Below are 19,373 nucleotides of genomic sequence, written 5' to 3'. Positions count from 1 at the left end.
AGAAGACGTCGTCGTCATCCCGTCCAAAAAAAGTCATCAAGTCAAATCAAACATCAAAACAATGCTTTTTTGATGGCAAGGGCGTAGTTCATTCAATGTGTGTTCCCTCGGGACAGACCATCAATCAAAAGGGTTGGAATTTTTAAGAAGATTGCGCAACAGTGTTCGTCAAAAAAAGACCTGATTTGTGGCAGACGGGAGACTGGTTCTTCCACCGAGACAACGCACCTGTACAATCACAGCCACCTCTGTTAGACAGTTTTTGCCTAAAAATGTCATTGTTCCACTGCCTCATGCACCTTACGCTCCTGACCTGACTCCGTGCGGCTTTCTCTTATTACTGTGCACGAAAGGACACCGATTTGACAACACTGAAGAAGTCAAGAAAAAAACGAGGCAGAAGCTGTCAGCCATTACTACAGACGACTATAAAAAATACTTCGAACAGTGGAAGCACAGGTGGGACAAATGTATTAGTTGTAATGGAGAGTATTTTGAAGGGGTAAGGTTGTGTTGTAAACAATATGAAAATACACTCCTGGAAATGGAAAACAGAACACATTGACACCGGTGTGTCAGACCCACCATACTTGCTCCGGACACTGTGAGAGGGCTGTACAAGCAATGATCACACGCACGGCACAGCGGACACACCAGGAACCGCGGTGTTGGCCGTCGAATGGCGCTAGCTGCGCAGCATTTGTGCACCGCCGCCGTCAGTGTCAGCCAGTTTGCCGTGGCATACGGAGCTCCATCGCAGTCTTTAACACTGGTAGCATGCCGCGACAGCGTGGACGTGAACCGTATGTGCAGTTGACGGACTTTGAGCGAGGGCGTATAGTGGGCATGCGGGAGGCCGGGTGGACGTACCGCCGAATTGCTCAACACGTGGGGCGTGAGGTCTCCACAGTACATCGATGTTGTCGCCAGTGGTCGGCGGAAGGTGCACGTGCCCGTCGACCTGGGACCGGACCGCAGCGACGCACGGATGCACGCCAAGACCGTAGGATCCTAGGCAGTGCCGTAGGGGACCGCACCGCCACTTCCCAGCAAATTAGGGACACTGTTGCTCCTGGGGTATCGGCGAGGACCATTCGCAACCGTCTCCATGAAGCTGGGCTACGGTCCCGCACACCGTTAGGCCGTCTTCCGCTCACGCCCCAACATCGTGCAGCCCGCCTCCAGTGGTGTCGCGACAGGCGTGAATGGAGGGACGAATGGAGACGTGTCGTCTTCAGCGATGAGAGTCACTTCTGCCTTGGTGCCAATGATGGTCGTATGCGTGTTTGGCGCGGTGCAGGTGAGCACCACAATCAGGACTGCATACGACCGAGGCACACAGGGCCAACACCCGGCATCATGGTGTGGGGAGCGATCTCCTACACTGGCCGTACACCACTGGTGATCGTCGAGGGGACACTGAATAGTGCACGGTACATCCAAACCGTCATCGAACCCATCGTTCTACCATTCCTAGACCGGCAAGGGAACTTGCTGTTCCAACAGGACAATGCACGTCCGCATGTATCCCGTGCCACCCAACGTGCTCTAGAAGGTGTAAGTCAACTACCCTGGCCAGCAAGATCTCCGGATCTGTCCCCCATTGAGCATGTTTGGGACTGGATGAAGCGTCGTCTCACGCGGTCTGCACGTCCAGCACGAACGCTGGTCCAACTGAGGCGCCAGGTGGAAATGGCATGGCAAGCCGTTCCACAGGACTACATCCAGCATCTCTACGATCGTCTCCATGGGAGAATAGCAACCTGCATTGCTGCGAAAGGTGGAGATACACTGTACTAGTGCCGACATTGTGCATGCTCTGTTGCCTGTGTCTATGTGCCTGTGGTTCTGTCAGTGTGATCATGTGATGTATCTGACCCCAGGAATGTGTCAATAAAGTTTCCCCTTCCTGGGACAATGAATTCACGGTGTTCTTATTTCAATTTCCAGGAGAGGTATTTAATCTCTGATGCGAGGTAATAGGGTCCTTGTAGGCCGAGGAGCCGGTGAAATGGACATAGTGGGCGGTAGTTTGAAAACTTACATACCTGCCTCCAACGACCCTAACTGGGCGTGCGAAGCATTAACGGGGTCATATAGCTGATGTAACGCACATAAGCGTTCGTAGTCAGCTCTAACCGTCTTCTGTTTTCATGCTTGTGCCATGGTCACAATGTGGAGATTCGGTAGAACGAGTGACTGAACGAGTATACGTGGAAATACACTACTGGCCATTAAAATTGCTACACCAAGAAGAAATGCAGATGAGAAACGCGTATTCATTGGACAAATATATTATACTAGAACTGACATGTGATTAGATTTTCACGCGATTTGCGTGCATAAGTCCTGAGAAATCAGAACCCAGAACAACCACCTCTGGCCGTAATAACGGCCGTGATACGCCTGGGCATTGAGTCAATGCCATCAGAGCTTGGATGGCGTGAACAGGTACAGCTGCCCATGCAGCTTCAAATACGATACCACGGTTCATCAGGAGTAGTGACTGGCGTATTGTGTCGAGCCAGGTGCTCGGCAACCATTGACCAGACGTTTTCAATTGGTGAGAGATCTGGAGAATGTGCTGACCAGGGCAGCAGACGAACATTTTCTATATCCAGAAAGGCCTGTACAAGACCTGCAACATGCGGTCGTGCGTTATCCTGCTGAAATGTAGGGTTTCTCAGGGATCGAATGAAGGGTAGAGCCATGGGTGGTAACACATCTGAAATGTAACGTTCACTGTCGAAAGTGCCGTCAATGCTAACAAGAGGTGACCGAGACGTGTAACCAATGGTACCCCATACCATCACCACAGGTTATACGCCAGTGTGGCAATGACGAATAAACCTTCCGATGTGCGTTCACCGCGATGTCTCCGATCATGGAGGCGATCTTCATGATTCTGTAAAAAGAACCTGGATTCATCCTAAAAAATTACGTTTTGCCATTCGTGCACCCAGGTTCGTTGATGAGTACACCAGCGCAGGCGCTCCTGTCTGTGATGCAGCGTCAAGGGTAACCGCAGCCACGGTCTCCGAGCTGATAATCGATGCTGCTGCAAACGTCGTCGAACTGTTCGTGCAGATGGTTGGTGTCTTGCAAATGTCCCCATCTGTTGTCTGAGGTAGCGAGACGTGGCTGCACGATCCTTTACAGCCATGCAGATAAGATGCCTGTCATCTCGACTTCTAGTGATACGAGGCCGTTGGGATCCAGCACAGCGTTCCATATTACCCTCCTGAACCTACCGATTCCATATTCTGCTAACAGTCATTGGATCTCGACCAACGCGAGCAGCAATGTCACGATATGATAAACCGCAATCGCGATAGGCTACAATCCGACCTTTATGAAATCGGAAACGTGATGGTACGCATTTCTCCTTCTTACACGAGGCAACGCCGGTCAACTGCTGTTTGTGTATGAGAAATCGCTTGAAAACTTTCGTCATGTCAGTACGTTGTAGGTGTCGCCACCGGCGCCAACCTTGTGTGAATGCTCTGAAAAAGTAATCATTTGCATATCACAGCATCTTCTTCTTGTCGGTTAAATTTCGCATCTGTAGCACGTCATCTTCATGGTGTAGCAATTTTAATGGCCAGTAGTGTACGTTCCGAAACTTGTATAGTTCATCTATACTCCATAATATATGTTCCAAAGTTTTTGGTAGCGTTTCGAGACAACAGCGATTTATGAGCTATATAAAATTCGTGAAAAACAATCTAAAACAGAATGGTTATTTTTTTAAAAATTATCGGTTTCGGCTTGGTCTTAGGCCATCTTCTGAGTAGCATAGTCTTAGGCCATCTTCAAAATAGCACTGTGAAGAATAGGAATCGTTCTAATTACATAAAGAGCTTAAAATAAATATATAAAAATCTATAAAATATATACTTATTAAAATCGAATGGTTATTACTCATCAGCTGAGAGCTGCTGTTTGCTAGGCAGCATTTCGTGGCATAGGGCGTATTTGTGCTATGTGACGTCAGCCAATGAGAAACGATTTATATAAATTACTTATCATTTGAAGATACAGTTGATCTAAAAATGACTGTGGTCTACTGACTGTTGTCGACGTTATAAACCTCAGCCCACGGGTAACTACTCCTCGGTTTTAATAAGCATTAATTACCTTATTTTAAGTGACATCAACAAAAGTAAAACGAGGATAACGAAATGTAGTCGAATTAAGTCTGGTGATGCTGAGGGAATTAGATTAGGGACTGAGAAACTTAAGCAGTAAATGAGGTTTACTATTTGGGGAGCAAAATAACTGATGATGTCGAGGTAGACAGGATATAAAACGTAGACTGGCAATGGCAGGGAAAGCATTTCTGAAGAAGAGAAATTTTCTAACATCGAGTATAGATTTAAGTGTCAGGAAGTCGTTTCTGAAAGTATTTGTGCGGAGTGTAGCTATGTATGGAAGTGAAACATGGATGATAAATAGGTTGGACAAGAAGAGAATAGAAGCTTTGGAAATGGGGTGCTACAGAAGAATGCTGAAGATAAGGTGGGTAGATCACGTAACTAATGAGGAGGTATTGAATAGAACTGGAGAGAAGAGAACTTTGTGACACAACTTGTCTAGAAGAAGGGATCGGTTGGTGGGACATGTTCTGAGGCATCAAGGGATCACCAATTTAGTATTGGAGGGCAGCGTGGAGGGTAACAATCGTAGAGGGAGACCAAGAGATGAATAAATACACTAAGCTGATTCAGAAGGATGTATGTTGCAGTAGGTACTGGGAGATGAAGAGGCTTGCACACGATAGAGTAGCATGGAGAGCTGCATCAAACCAGTCTTAGGACTGAAGAACACAACAACATATTTCACGTGATTGACTTCGTTATGTACCTAGCACGATTTCTATCCTTCACACTGCTATTATGAAGGTGGCCTAAGACTAGCCCGAAACCGGTAATTGTAAATACAGTAACCATTCCGATCTCTACTCTCTTTTTCACTAATTTTATAATACGCCATAAGGCACTTGGCTGAGGGCACCCCGCATCGCTATTAGTGATCGTTCTCCTGTCCCACTCGCAAACAGAACTGGCGGAAAACGATCATCTATAAACCTTCGTACGCAAGTCTGTATCTACGTCTGCGCAGATACTCCGCTAGCCGCCTTACAGTGCAGCACTAATAGAAGACTGGGATAAATATACAATGAGATAACGTTCCGTAGTGAGAAAGCACATTCACGAAACTTTTACCATTTCTGCACTGAAACATTACGTAAACTCTGTGCGATTTGACTAGTGTTCCGTGCCTCCACCTTACAGACATCGTTCCTCCCGAGAATGTGAGGCGTGGTGACGGCCGGGAAGCCTCTTGTTGACCGCAATGTGAAGCAGATTTTCGCTGAAATATTAATAAAAGGTATTTTTCGCACTTGCCACATTATCTCGTCATTCTGCACAATTTTGCTCTCTTTTATTTGAAATTAATACACTATCAGAGAAAAAAGAAACGATTTGCGCGATGGCAGTGACACATGGCAGTGTTTCTAGCGTACGTCGGATGGTGATGAGACATTTATTGCTGATCAGATCGTGCCTACAGGGTGTTCCACAATTCATATTAGACACTTCTAAGGGTTGTAGAGAGGAGTTAGATCAAGTGTTGCGTAGGAAACCATGTCCGGAAATGGTTCATTTTCATAAAAAAAGATAAAAAATGCACAGATTTTACTCCTATTTACTATACACGACGACGCCCAAGTTTTGAACACCCAGCTTATCTCTGCAGTAGGTTCGTATAAACTCTGCCCAACACGCGTGGTGTATGGTTAATCACTTCTGCTCCAACCATGTAGAGTGAATCAGATCTTCGTTTGACTGGACTGGTGTCTCGTACGCAAATCTCTTCATGCGGCCCCACAAAAAAAAAGCCCATGTGATTACATCTCGGATATTAGCAACCACTTCGACCGATCCAATCGTCCCCGTTGACGACGTTTAGGTGGTTATGGATACGAACTGCCAAGCCATCGTGCTGGAACGAAAATTTTTGCCGAATGTCCAATGGCCCGTCAACTAAAACCTCTGCCAGCACTTGTTGCATGAGTATCCAACACCTGCCACCAGTTAGGTGGTGGGGAAGGATGGACGGTCCAATCACATGTCCGTCGCAGACGAAATCTTAGCCAGTGATGCTGCAGGTGTACACGTGGATTTGGGGTTTTCTTGAACCCAAATATTTCTATTTTGAACGCTCAAAACACATCCCCTTGTAACCTCCCAACAGAAAAATAATTATAAATTATCATATTCACATTCAGTGTAATCTCCCAACAGAAAAATCTAATCATAATATTGACGTTTAGTGTAATCTCCCAATAGAAACAAATCTCGTTTAAGTTCCCAATAGAGAAATTTCTTCCCAATAATAAATTTTCAAGTTTTAATGTGACCTTCCATTAAAGACTGACTGCATATCGAGATTAATAAGTTTTGACGTCAGCAGCGCTGCGTCATGGCACTGTGGAATCATCCTGAATAAACTGAAAAATTATTACCTCAAAATGATGTCGTCGGATAACGCTATCTATGTATCTCGCCTTGTAAGAAATTTTTGGCACAGCCCACTGCAATGCTGGCCACTAGATTTTCATTTGCAGGAAAACAACTGATTTTCTTTTGCGTAATCAACAAGAGTATGCACAGGAAAAATTCATAAAATTTTAAACCAAAAATTTTCTTCAGAACAAAAGTTATTATTGAAACATTTCTGCAAGGAATTACGTGGGACTTTAAAATTACAATTGTGGTTAAATCAGTTGTGGCAACAAAGAACAATGATATTTTTTTGTTATCTTATACCACATCGCTCAGACACCGTCATCGTTCTGCACGACCGGCCCAACACAAGTCAACCGCTGGACTGCCCTGTCCGAACTCCGTAACTCAAGTGCTCTACGCGAGCTACAAAACACGACTGCTCTCTGCGAGCTACTGAACTCGACTTACTGCCAGCACTGCTCTGACCTGCGATTCTATTGTAGCATAGATATTCCATATTGCAGGCAGCGCGTGAGCAATCCATCGAAATTACATCTGCTCAAGTGCGCTAGCGAATAATAATGAACCCCTAAAGAACCCCTTGCACCCTTTTGAAATGCGTTTCGTCGCTAAATAAAATTCGGGTTGCAGACTGACGAAAATCCACGAAACGCTATAAGATTGAAGTACAAAAATTGAAACGTTGCACAAAATCCGGCGGTAGCATGATGCATAACTTCTGAGGGTGACATGGGTGAAGCTACATAGATACTCCTCAAATCACTGTACGGTGCATGGTGGAGGGTACTCTGTACCAATACTAGTCATTTCCTTTCGTGTTCCACTCTCAAAGAGAGCGAGGAAAAAACGTCTATCTATATGCCTCCATATGAGTGCTAATTTCTCGTATGTTTTCTTCGTGGTGCTTACGCGCAATTTGTGTAGGTGGCTATAGACCCTTTCTACAGCCAGCTTTAGATACTGGTTCTCGAAAAGAACGTCGCCTTAATTCCAGGGATTCCCATTTGAAACTTCCTGGCAGATTAAAACTGTGTGCCGGACCGAGACTCGAACTCATGACCTTTGCCTTTCGCGGGCAAAGTAAAGCTGTGAGGAAGGGGCGTGAGTCGTGCTTGGGTAGCTCAGTTGGTAGAGCACATGCCCGTGAAAGGCAACGGTCCCGAGTTCGAGTCTCGGTCCGGCACACAGTTTTAATCTGCCAGGAAGTTTCATATCAGTGCACACTCCGCTGCAGAGTGAAAATCTCATTCTGGACTCAAGAACAGGTCGCACCAGCTTCCTGTATGCTTTACAGGTGAACAACTGTTTCCTAAAAAAAAAAAAAAAAAAAAAAAAAAACTCCAAATAAACCGAGGTCGACCATTCGCCTTCCCTAACAGAATTCTCAGATGCTTGTTCCATGTCATATCGCTTTGCAACTTTACGTTCAGATATTTAAACGACTTGTTTCTGTCAAGCACGACACTGGTAATACCGTATCCGAAAATAACAGGTTTGATCTTGCAGCTCATCCGCCTGAGGTTACATTTTTCCACATTTAGAGCTAACCGCCATCCATTACACTATCTGCCTACAGACACTCAGCTTCGACACCTTACCGTACACCACGGCATTATCAGAAAACACCCGCAGATTGCTGCCCAACCTCAGCGCCAAATCATTTATGTATATAGAGAACAACATGGGTCCTATCACACTTTCCTGGGGCACACCAGACAATACTGTTGTCTCTGATGAACACGCACCATTGACGACAACATTCTGGTTTTTTTATTTAAGAATTCTTCGAGGCACTCGCATATCTGTGAACGTATTCCATAAGCTCGTACCTTCCTTAACAGCCTGCAATGGGGCACCGTGTCTAATGCTTTCCAGAAATCTAGAAATATGGAATCTACCTATTTCCCTTCATCCATAGTTCTGAGTATAACTTGTGAGAAGAGGGGAAACTGAGTTTCTCACTAGCATGCTCTCGAAAACAATATTGATTCGTGGACACAAGGTTCTCAGTCTCAAGAAAGTTAATTGTATTCGAACTGTCAATATGTTCAAGGATTCTGAAGCAAACAATCGTCATGACAGCCGCGTGGGATTAGCGGAGCGGTCTAGGGCTCTGCAGTCATGGACTGTGCGGCTGGTCCCGGCGGAGGTTCTAATCCTCCCTCGGGCATGGGTGTCTGAGTTTGTCCTTAGGATAATTTAGGTTAATTAGTGTGTAAGCTTAGGGACTGATGACCTTAGCAGTCAAGTCCCATAAGGCTTCACACACATTTGAACATTTTTTGAATCGTCATTACTACTGGTCTGTAATTTTGGGGGTCCATTCTTTTACCCTTTCCATATACTGAAGTGACCTGCGCTTTTTTCCAGTCACTTGGGACTTTGAGTTGGACAAGAGATTCACGATAAAGGCAAGCCAATGCTGTAGACTGTTCTTTGTAAAATCGAATTGGGATTCAAATGGCTCCAAGCACTATGGGACTTAATATCTGAGGTCATCAGTCCCCTAGACTTAGAACTAGTTAAACCTAACTAACCTAAGGACATCACACACATCCATGCCCGAGGCAGGATTTGAACCTGCGACCGTAGCAGCAGTGCGGTTCCGGACTGAAGCGCATAGAACCGCTCGGCCACAGCGGCCGGTGAACTGCGATTCCATCCTGATCAGATGATTTATTTGCTTTCAAATCTTTCAGTTGTTTCTCTGTGTCAGCCAGCCTGTGTGGCCGAGCGGTTCTGGGCGCTTCAGTCTGGAACCGCGCGAGTGCTACGGTCGCAGGTTTGAATCCTGCCTCGGGCATGGATGTGTGTGATGTCCTTAGGTTAGTTAGGTTTAAGTAGTTCTGTTCTAGGGGACTGATGACCTCAGATGATACGTCCCATAGTGGTCAGAGCCAATTTCTCTGTGTCAGGTACGCTTATTACTATGTCGTCCATGAGGGAGTCTCCCGATGCCCAAACGACTATACGTTTGTACGGTTGCCCTGCGTGAACGATTTCTTGAACATGAAATTTGAAACTTCAGCTTTCGTTTTGCTATTTTCAACTGCCACACCAGACAGCTCAACGAGGGACTTAATAGAAGCCTTAGTCCTGGTTAGCGATTTTACGTGAGATCAGAATTTTCTCGGGTTCTCTGCCAGATGTGTTCATGCAGAACGGGACAGACAGACAAATGAGACACGCAAGTGACGTGCCATGGCTCGAGAACTCCTGAGTAGGTTCTCTTCAACTTGATGAAGCATCTCCCCTTCCAATACTATCAGTGCGCTACTTTCTTGGAGCTCCCCAGTCTGCTCTATCGCTTGTTTACTTTCCCATAGACGGTGTTCCTGGTAAACTAGGGATGAGGTGGAGTCACACCATTTGGAAAGTACTCTTGGTACAGACATTGGGCTGATGTTCTATTACGGAGAGCTTCACAGTAAATTACTCTGCGAACGGGCACTCAGGTATCCTGTTGCTGCCGTACTAGTCATCGTGATGTCAACTGACGCTGCACCAGGCAGCACGAATACAAAGCAGATGGAAACCGAGGACGTCACGTGACTTCGCGTCATTATATCAAGCAGGAATGCTGGTAGCCTACCGTGACAGGCGTAGCCCGCCATAGCTGCGTAAGAACCATTTATTAGCCCCGTTTTGCTTGTAACGTGAAAACGAACTGTTTCGGGGCATGGGTTTCAATGTATAACTTTATCTATTAACAAGGAAAGGTCCCAGCTGTGCGATCGACTATTAGAAACTATCTGTACGTTGATATAGGTTAAGATCCAGTTATCACAGACTACAGTCATTCACGCGCGGCCGCTACGGTCGCAGGTTCGAATACTGCCTCGGGCATGGATATGTGTGATGTCCTTAGGTTAGTTATGTTTAAGTAGTTCTAAGTTCTAGGGGACTGATGACCTTAGAAGTTAAGTCCCATAGTGCTCAGAACCATTTTTTTTTTACAGTCATTCACCTTGGTGAGCCCTCGATTGCGAATAATAGACGAAAAAATCGTTTTGTAGCACTCAATATCTTTCAAAAGTAAGGTAATGCATTTTGGTTTTGTGTTGTAATGGATAGCACAACAGCTTCACATGCAGATGGTAGTCGGTACGAATCTTGTGTCGTGCCCAATTTTTGTTTTTTGTTTTTAAGGCTTTATCGAAATGAATTTGATTAGCCTTTTTATTCAGTCAATTGACTGAAATGTAATTTTTTAATTCCATTCCTTTGTTATATAGTTTATTACATCTGTTGTCCGCCCCCGGTGGCTGTGTGGTCAGAGCGTCAGAATGTCAATCCTAAAGACTCTGGTTCGATTCCAGGCTGGGTCGCAGATTTTCTCCGCTCAGGGACTGGGTGTTATGTTGTCCTAATCATCATCATTTCATCCCCATCGACACGCAAGTCGCCGATGTGGCGTCAAATAGAAAGACTTGCATCCGCCGAACGATCTACATGACGCGAGGCCCTATCACACGAGATTTTCATTCATTTACAATATCAATTTTTTTAATTTTCTCTCATTTTTCTTCCTATCATTCTTTCTCGACATGAAATCCTTATTCATGTGTTTTTAATTAATTGTATGTATTTTTTTCCATTTAATTTCTACTGTTTTATCGCTCGTTTTTTCGTCCACATTATTGCGTTCATTTATATCTATTTCTCATTTTACTTGAATTTTTAATTAAATTTCCGTCTGCTTAATTTTGTCCATGGAAATGGAAATGAGTGTTTTACCCTCATTGGCCATGCTGCAATACGTATTTTAGTTGTCTTTTAGATATTTGTATGACGTTCACCATATAAAAAAACTGCATATCTGGTAGCAAAAATATATTTTTCGTACCATTGAACAGATATAAATAGATTATTTCGTCTTTTGTTTTCTGACTGATAGTTTGGAATTTTCTGATAACAGATAAATACAGGGTGTCCCAAAAAGAATGACCCGATTTTAACTTTTAATAATATTGAGACAAATGTCACTAGGTGATTGAAACAGCGCTAGAGTCTAGAGTTTCAGAAAAAATCCGCTATATGTCGTTACGAGTGCTGACTTGGATCGTGCAGCCAGTCTCGTGTAATATGGCGTCCGCGCAACAGAAGGCGTATTGTGTTACTGAATTCAGTCGTACTCAATCAGTGATGGCAGTTCAGCGGGTGTTTCGTATTCGATTTCGTGCTAAACCACCATCACCAAAGAACACTCGATGGTGGTATAAACAGTTTTAAGAAACAGGAATATCAGCTCCTGTAGCTTCAGTGACAGAAGACACCTTACACTCAGTTTGGGATGAATTCTGCTATCAGATAGATGTCCGTGCAGCCAATGGAGGACTTACTGAACATTTATTATGGATATTTATAAACTTCTGTCTTTTCTGAGTATTTTAGTATGCAATTTGTTGGTGTTAAGCCCTTCTTCCGAATAAATAATTCTATTTACAATCTAGTCATTCTTTTTGGGACTCCCTGTATAATAGCATTCAGTCTTCAGGCCACGAGTGGCCTACCGGGACCATCCGACCGCCGTGTCATCCTCAGTGGAGGATGGGGATAGGCGGGGCGTGGGGTCAGCACACCGCTCACCCGGTCGTTATGATGGTATTCTTGACCGAAGCCGCTACTATTCGGTCGAGTAGCTCCTCAATTGGCATCACGAGGCTGAGTGCACCCCGAAAAATGGCAACAGCGCTTGGCGGCCTGGATGGTCACCCATCCAAGTGCCGACCACGCCCGACAGCGCTTAACTTCTGTGATCTTACGGGAAACCGGTGTATCCACTGCGGCTAGGCCGTTGCCCTCCCGGTATAATAGAATTAATATTCACAAAAATTCCGGTCGGAAAGAGAGTGATATAAAGAAAAATGAAAGAAACGAAAAAGTTCGTACGGTGATTACAATGCTGTGAGAAAGGAATAGAAATAACAAAATTATATTTAAACCAATTAACTGAATAAAAATGATGAACAAAATCATTTCGACGAAGATTTTAAAAACAATGCACACCTTACAAAATTCGAACCTACATCCTCTTACTTGCGAATCTGTTACGCTGTGCACCAAACAATCACGCTATTCAAAGCAACTTTTTCAATGTCATCATCACACAATATTCCGATTGGGACCACCAGGGTGAATGGTTGTAATGTGTAATACCTGGGATCTACACCACCGTACAGATACTTCCCAAAAGCAGATAGCACTACTGGGAACGTCTCCTTGTAAGTCCCCTCTACAACCTCAAGATGTGGGTAACGTGAAACACCCTGTACACACCTCCCACTACTTCTAGATGTGGGTAACGTGATTTGTGAAACGCCCTGTACAAACCTCGCGCAACCTCTAGATGTGGGTAACGTGAATTGTGAAACACTCTGTACACACCTCGCGCGCCGGCCAGAGTGGCCGTGCAGTTCTAGGCGCTACAGTCTGGAACCAAGCGACCGCTACGGTCTCAGGTTCGAATCTTGCCTCGGGCATGGATGTATGTGATGTCCTTAGGTTAGTTAGGTTTCATTAGTTCTAACTTCTAGGCGACTGATGACCTCAGAAGCTAAGTTATATAGTGCTCATTGCCATTTGAACCATTTTTACGCTTTGCGCAACTTCTAGATGTGGGTAATTGGGTTGTGAAACATCCTGTACACACCTCGCACAACCTCTAGATGTTGGTAACGTGAATTGTGAAATGCCCTGTACACACCTCGCGCAACCTCTAGAGGTGGGTAACACGAATTGTGAAACACCCTGTACACACCTCGCTCAACCTCTAGATGTGGGTAACGTGAATTGTGAAACACTCTGTACACACCTCACGTGCCGGCCGGAGTGGCCGTTCGGTTCTAGGCGCTACAGTCTGGAACCGAGTGACCGCTACGGTCGCATTTTCGAATCCTGCCTCGGGCATGGATGTATGTGATGTCCTTAGCTTGGTTAGGTTTCATTAGTTCTAAGTTCTAGGCGATTGATGACCTCAGAAGTTAAGTTGCATAGTGCTGATTGCCATTTGAACCATTTAAACACCTCGTGCAACCTCTAGATGTGGGTAATATGAATTTTGAAACATCCTGTACACACCTCGCGCAACCTCTAGATGTGGGTAACGTGAATTGTGAAACGCCCTGTGCACACCTCGCGAAACCTTTAGATGTTGGTTAACGTAGATTGTGAAACACCCTATACACACCTCGCGCAACCTCTAGATGTGGGTAACGTGAATTGTGTACACACCCTGTACACACCTTGCGAAAACTCTAGATGTGGGTAACGCGAATTGTGAAACACCGTGTACACACCTCGCGCTGCCGCGGCGTCGCTTTGAAGTGCCTGCTGACGCTGGGGCGTGCACTTGCGGGGCGCCCTGTGTATGGAAATGTGACCCGGCTGGTCTATGCAAATAGCGCGGCTCCAGCAGCGCCGGCTGCCGCTGTGGCAGGCGCGCCCGTGGCAGCATAGCGGCTATCGACCAGCGGTCGGCGGTCGAGGGCGGGCGACCCAGCGCTTGCCTCTGTATTATAAGGTCGTCTAGCGGGCCTCCCATCCAGCGCCGAGGTTGCGAAACGTTGCGCAGAGACCACCTACCGTGCACTTTCCTTTCACTGACTTGCGTAAGGAATATCTTGTGTGGGCACTGTTGGACAGCTTCTAATGCCTGTTAGGAACTGCGTTACACAGGGTGAATCACCTAAAACTTGCACCGCAAATATTTCGGGAATGGAAAGTGCTGCTGATGCGCGGTTTTCACAGATTGGATTGGTAGTCAGGGTCTCGCATTATTGGCCAATCAACATATCGTAATAATACATACACTACTGGCGATTAAAATTGCTACACCAAGAAGAAATGCAGATTATAAACGGGTATTCATTGGACAAATATATTATACTAGAACGGACATGTGATTACATTTTCACGCAATTTGGGTGCATAGATCCTGAGAAATCAGTAACCAGAACGACCACCTCTGGCCGTAATGACGGCCTTGATACGCCTTGGTTTTGAGTCAAACATAGCTTGGATGGCGTGTACAGGTACAGCTGCCCATGAAGCTTCAACACGATACCACATTTCATCAAGAGTAGTGACTGGCGTATTGTGATGAGCCAGTTGCTCGTCCACCGTTGACCAGACGTTTTCAATTGGTGAGTGATCTGGAGAATGTGCTGGCCAGGGCAGCAGTCGAACATTTTCTGTATCCAGAAAGGCCCGTACAGGACCTGCAACATGCGGTTGTGCATTATCCTGCTGAAATGTTTTGCAGGGATCCAATGAAGGGTAGAGCCACGGATCTGAAATGTAACGTACACTGTTCAAAGTGCCGTCAATGCGAACAAGAGATGACCGAGACGTGTAACTAATGGCACCCAATACCATCACGCCGGGTGATACGCCAGTATGGCGAATACACGCTTCCAATGTCCGTTCACGAACGAATAATAGACGAAAAAAAAACACGGATGCGACCATCATGATGCTGTAAACAGAACCTGGATTCATCCGAAAAAACTACGTTTTGCCATTCGTGCACCCAGGTTCGTCGTTGAGTACACCATCGCAGGCGCTCCTGTCTGTGATGCAGCGTCAAGGAGGCCGTGGCGTCCGAGCTGATAGTCCATGCTGCTGCAAACGTCGTCGAACTGTTCGTCCACATGGTTGTTGTCTTGCTAACGTCCCCATCTGTTGACTCAGGGATCGAGACGTGGCTGCACCATCCGTTACAGCCATGTGGATAAGATGCCTGTCATCTCGACTGCTAGTGATACGAGGCCGTTGGGATCCAGCACGGCGTTCCGTATTACCCTCCTGAACCGACCAATTCCATCTTCTGCTAACAGTCATCGGATCTCGACCAACGCGAGCAGCAATGTCGCGATCCGATAAACCGCAATCGCGAAAGTCTACAATGCGACCGTTATAAAAGTCGGAAACGTGATGGTACGCATTTCTCCTCCTTACACGAAGCATCACAACAACGTTTCACCAGGCAACGCCGGTCAACTGCTGTTCGTGTACGAGAAATCGGTTGGGAACTTTCCTCATGTCAGCACGTTGTAGGTGTCACCACCGGCGCCAACATTGTGTGTGAATTGCTGTTAAAAGCTAATCATTTGCATATCACAGCATCTTCTCCCTGTCGGTTAAATTTCGCGTCTGTAGCACATCATATTCGTGGTGTAGCAATTTTTTTGGCCAGTAGTGTATAATGTGTACTTTTTGTGCAAACATACACTTTTTTAAATGGAACAGTGTCTATTGACATTTACGGTCTGAAGGTAGGGTAAATTAGAATCTCAGTGGTGTTTGCTGAAGCTTTATATTGCGACTCGTTTGCGAGATAACGTATTTTGAAAAGTTCCCACACAGACACTAGTTTGTGCCATTCAGCCTGCATACTTGCTGGCTCCGCTGTTGTTATGTTTGATTAGAGTGTGCTTGCCTGTTGCTTGAGCGCAGAGTTAGAGTGTGACAGTCATGAGTGGACGAAGGGATTTAGCAATGCGGAAAAAGTCGACTTCAGCATGATATATGGAGAGAGTAGGAAGAATACAGTTCGTTCTCGTACGGTGTAAGCGGCAGTATAACCGAAAAGACGTCAACCATGTCGGTAATTATATATCAACCTCTTCAACCATAACACAAGGATACAACAGAGGACAGAAGAGGGGGAAATCAATTTTCTTGCTACTGTTGCAGTTGATCCTCACGTTAGCTCCCTCGCAAACGCACGAGGAAGTACCATGAGTCAGGCAAGTGTCCTAAGCATTCTTCATCTCTATCACATGTCTCTCCAAGACGAGCTATGAGAATCGAGTTAACTTCTGTACACAGGCATTAAGACATGATACTCCACATTTATCATGTATCTTGTTTAGTGATTAAGCCATATTTACCAATGATGACAAGTAAACCGCCTAAACATGCAAATTGATCTTTGACAATCCCCATTGGCTTCACCAGATGGAATGTCAGCGTCCGTGGTGTGTAGAAGTGTGGTGTGGAGTAGTGAACAATCACCTGATAGGCCCATTTTCGATAGACAGGATACTGAACGTTCACAAGTATGCCTCCTAACAGACCATCATCCATGGATGCTAGAAGACGTTCGTCTGTAGACAAGATAGAACATATAGTACCTTCATTATGACTCTCCTGCCAATAATGCACTAACTACTACAGCATACAGTCAAGGGGGGTGGGGTACCCCAGGGATCAGTATTGGGACCATTCCTCTTCCTTATTTATATAAATGATACACCCCCTAATATTATGGGTAACCCTGTTTGCTGATGACACTAGCTTGGTAGTTGTGTATTTCAAAGTGTTACAAATTTTTTCCGTGTGTATAAATTAATACAGTACTGCCAAAAGATCAAATGGTAATCACAGGACACAGCGTGTCGTACCTACACAATAAGCCAAAACATGATCACTGTCCACCTCGATGCTGTATGCCACCTGGTGCCACTGATGCGGTAACAAAAGTGTGTAAGCGGAGCAAACGCGGACGAGGAACATCCTAGCGAACCTACGGGCTGCAAATGGGGAAATACATTGTTAAGCGACTTCGACAAAAAGCAGATTATTACTGCGCAGAGCCTGTGAACAAGTATCTCGAAAACGACGAAGCCGGTGGATTGTTCGCGTGCTACTGTCGTGAACATCTATGGAAAGAGGTTGAAGGACAGTGAAACTACGACTAGGCGCTAAATGGTTTGGAAGTCCACAGGTCGTGGGGTTCGGTGGCTCGTCTGCTTTGTAAAGTTGGATAGACGGTGATCTGTGGTATCTCTGCTGAAAGAGCATAATGCTGGTGCACGCACGAGGGATTCAGAGTATAGCGTTCACGGTACTCTCTTCAATATGGAGACCACCCCTATGTATTCGCATGTTCACCCAAATGGATCGTCAATTACGACTGTAATGAGCTTAGGAACATCGGAATTCGAACTTCGATCATTGTAAACGCATCAGCTCTTCGGTTGAATCACAGTTTTCCTCACTAGGTCGCCGCCATTGAGGTGAACGTTGGATCGAAACGTGCGCCACGCCACGGATACTGTGTTGTGGAGCAGTATTATGCTGTGGGAGACATCGTACTGCGCTTGCATGGGTCCTCTGGTAGTTATCGAAGACTGCTGACTGCTGCGAACCACCTGTATCCCTTCGTGCTGGATGTCTTACCCAACGACGATGTCTTCTTTAAGCAGTATAATTGTCCATCTCTTGGAGCCAGACCCATGCTACAGTGATTTGAGGATCATTACAGTGAACTCATGCTGATGTCTTGGCGACAAAAATTCAGCTGCTTTAAATCCTACGGAAAACATCAGAGTTGCTATTGGGCGTCATCACCATGTATGCACATCTGAGGCACGTTATTGAAACGAATTGCATGACCTGTGCTTGGACATCTAATGCTCCACAAACCTACCAACAAACTGTCGGAGCCCTGATACGCAGAATCAGCGATGTATTTCGGTTCAAAGACGAGTAAACAAGATACTAAGCAGGTCGTCATAATGTTTAGGCTCATTGATGTGTTGAGGCCTCCAGCAGCCCCTGCCGGATATGCATTCCTTACAGCACTTTTGAGCTTCGGGTTGAAAACCCAACAGGCGACGTCGTAAGCAGTAAAAGCCTGGGCCTTCAGCAGCCCCTGCCGGATATGCATTCCTTACAGCACTTTTGAGCTTCGGGTTGAAAGCCCAACAGGCGACGTCGTAAGCAGCAGAAGCCTGGGCCTCCAGCAGCCCCTGCCGGATATGCATTCCTTACAGCACTTTTGAGCTTCGGGTTGAAAGCCCAACAGGCGACGTCGTAAGCAGCAGAAGCCTGGGCCTCCAGCAGCTCCTGCCGGATATGCATTCCTTACAGCACTTTTGAGCTTCGGGTTGAAAGCCCAACAGGCGACGTCGTAAGCAGTAGAAGCCTGGGCCTCCAGCAGCCCCTGCCGGATATGCATTCCTTACAGCACTTTTGAGCTTCGGGTTCAAAGCCCAACAGGCGACGTCGTAAGCAGCAGAAGCCTGGGCCTCCAGCAGCCCCTGCCGGATATGCATTCCTTACAGCACTTTTGAGCTTCGGGTTGAAAGCCCAACAGGCGACGTCGTAAGCAGCAGAAGCCTGGGCCTCCGGCAGCCCCTGCCGGATATGCATTCCTTACAGCACTTTTGAGCTTCGGGTTGAAAGCCCAACAGGCGACGTCGTAAGCAGCAGAAGCCTGGGCCTCCAGCAGCCCCTGCCGGATATGCATTCCTTACAGCACTTTTGAGCTTCGGGTTGAAAGCCCAACAGGCGACGTCGTAAGCAGTAGAAGCCTGGGCCTCCAGCAGCCCCTGCCGGATATGCATTCCTTACAGCACTTTTGAGCTTCGGGTTGAAAGCCCAACAGGCGACGTCGTAAGCAGCAGAAGCCTGGGCCTCCAGCAGCCCCTGCCGGATATGCATTCCTTACAGCACTTTTGAGCTTCGGGTTGAAAGCCCAACAGGCGACGTCGTAAGCAGTAGAAGCCTGGGCCTTCAGCAGCCCCTGCCGGATATGCATTCCTTACAGCACTTTTGAGCTTCGGGTTGAAAGCCCAACAGGCGACGTCGTAAGCAGCAGAAGCCTGGGCCTCCGGCAGCCCCTGCCGGATATGCATTCCTTACAGCACTTTTGAGCTTCGGGTTGAAAGCCCAACAGGCGACGTCGTAAGCAGCAGAAGCCTGGGCCTCCAGCAGCCCCTGCCGGATATGCATTCCTTACAGCACTTTTGAGCTTCGGGTTGAAAGCCCAACAGGCGACGTCGTAAGCAGTAGAAGCCTGGGCCTCCAGCAGCCCCTGCCGGATATGCATTC

The sequence above is a fragment of the Schistocerca serialis genome, chromosome 12, assembly GCF_023864345.2.
Source record: "Schistocerca serialis cubense isolate TAMUIC-IGC-003099 chromosome 12, iqSchSeri2.2, whole genome shotgun sequence".
Taxonomy (NCBI): Eukaryota; Metazoa; Arthropoda; class Insecta; order Orthoptera; family Acrididae; genus Schistocerca; species Schistocerca serialis.
This window is presented reverse-complemented; position numbering follows the sequence as displayed.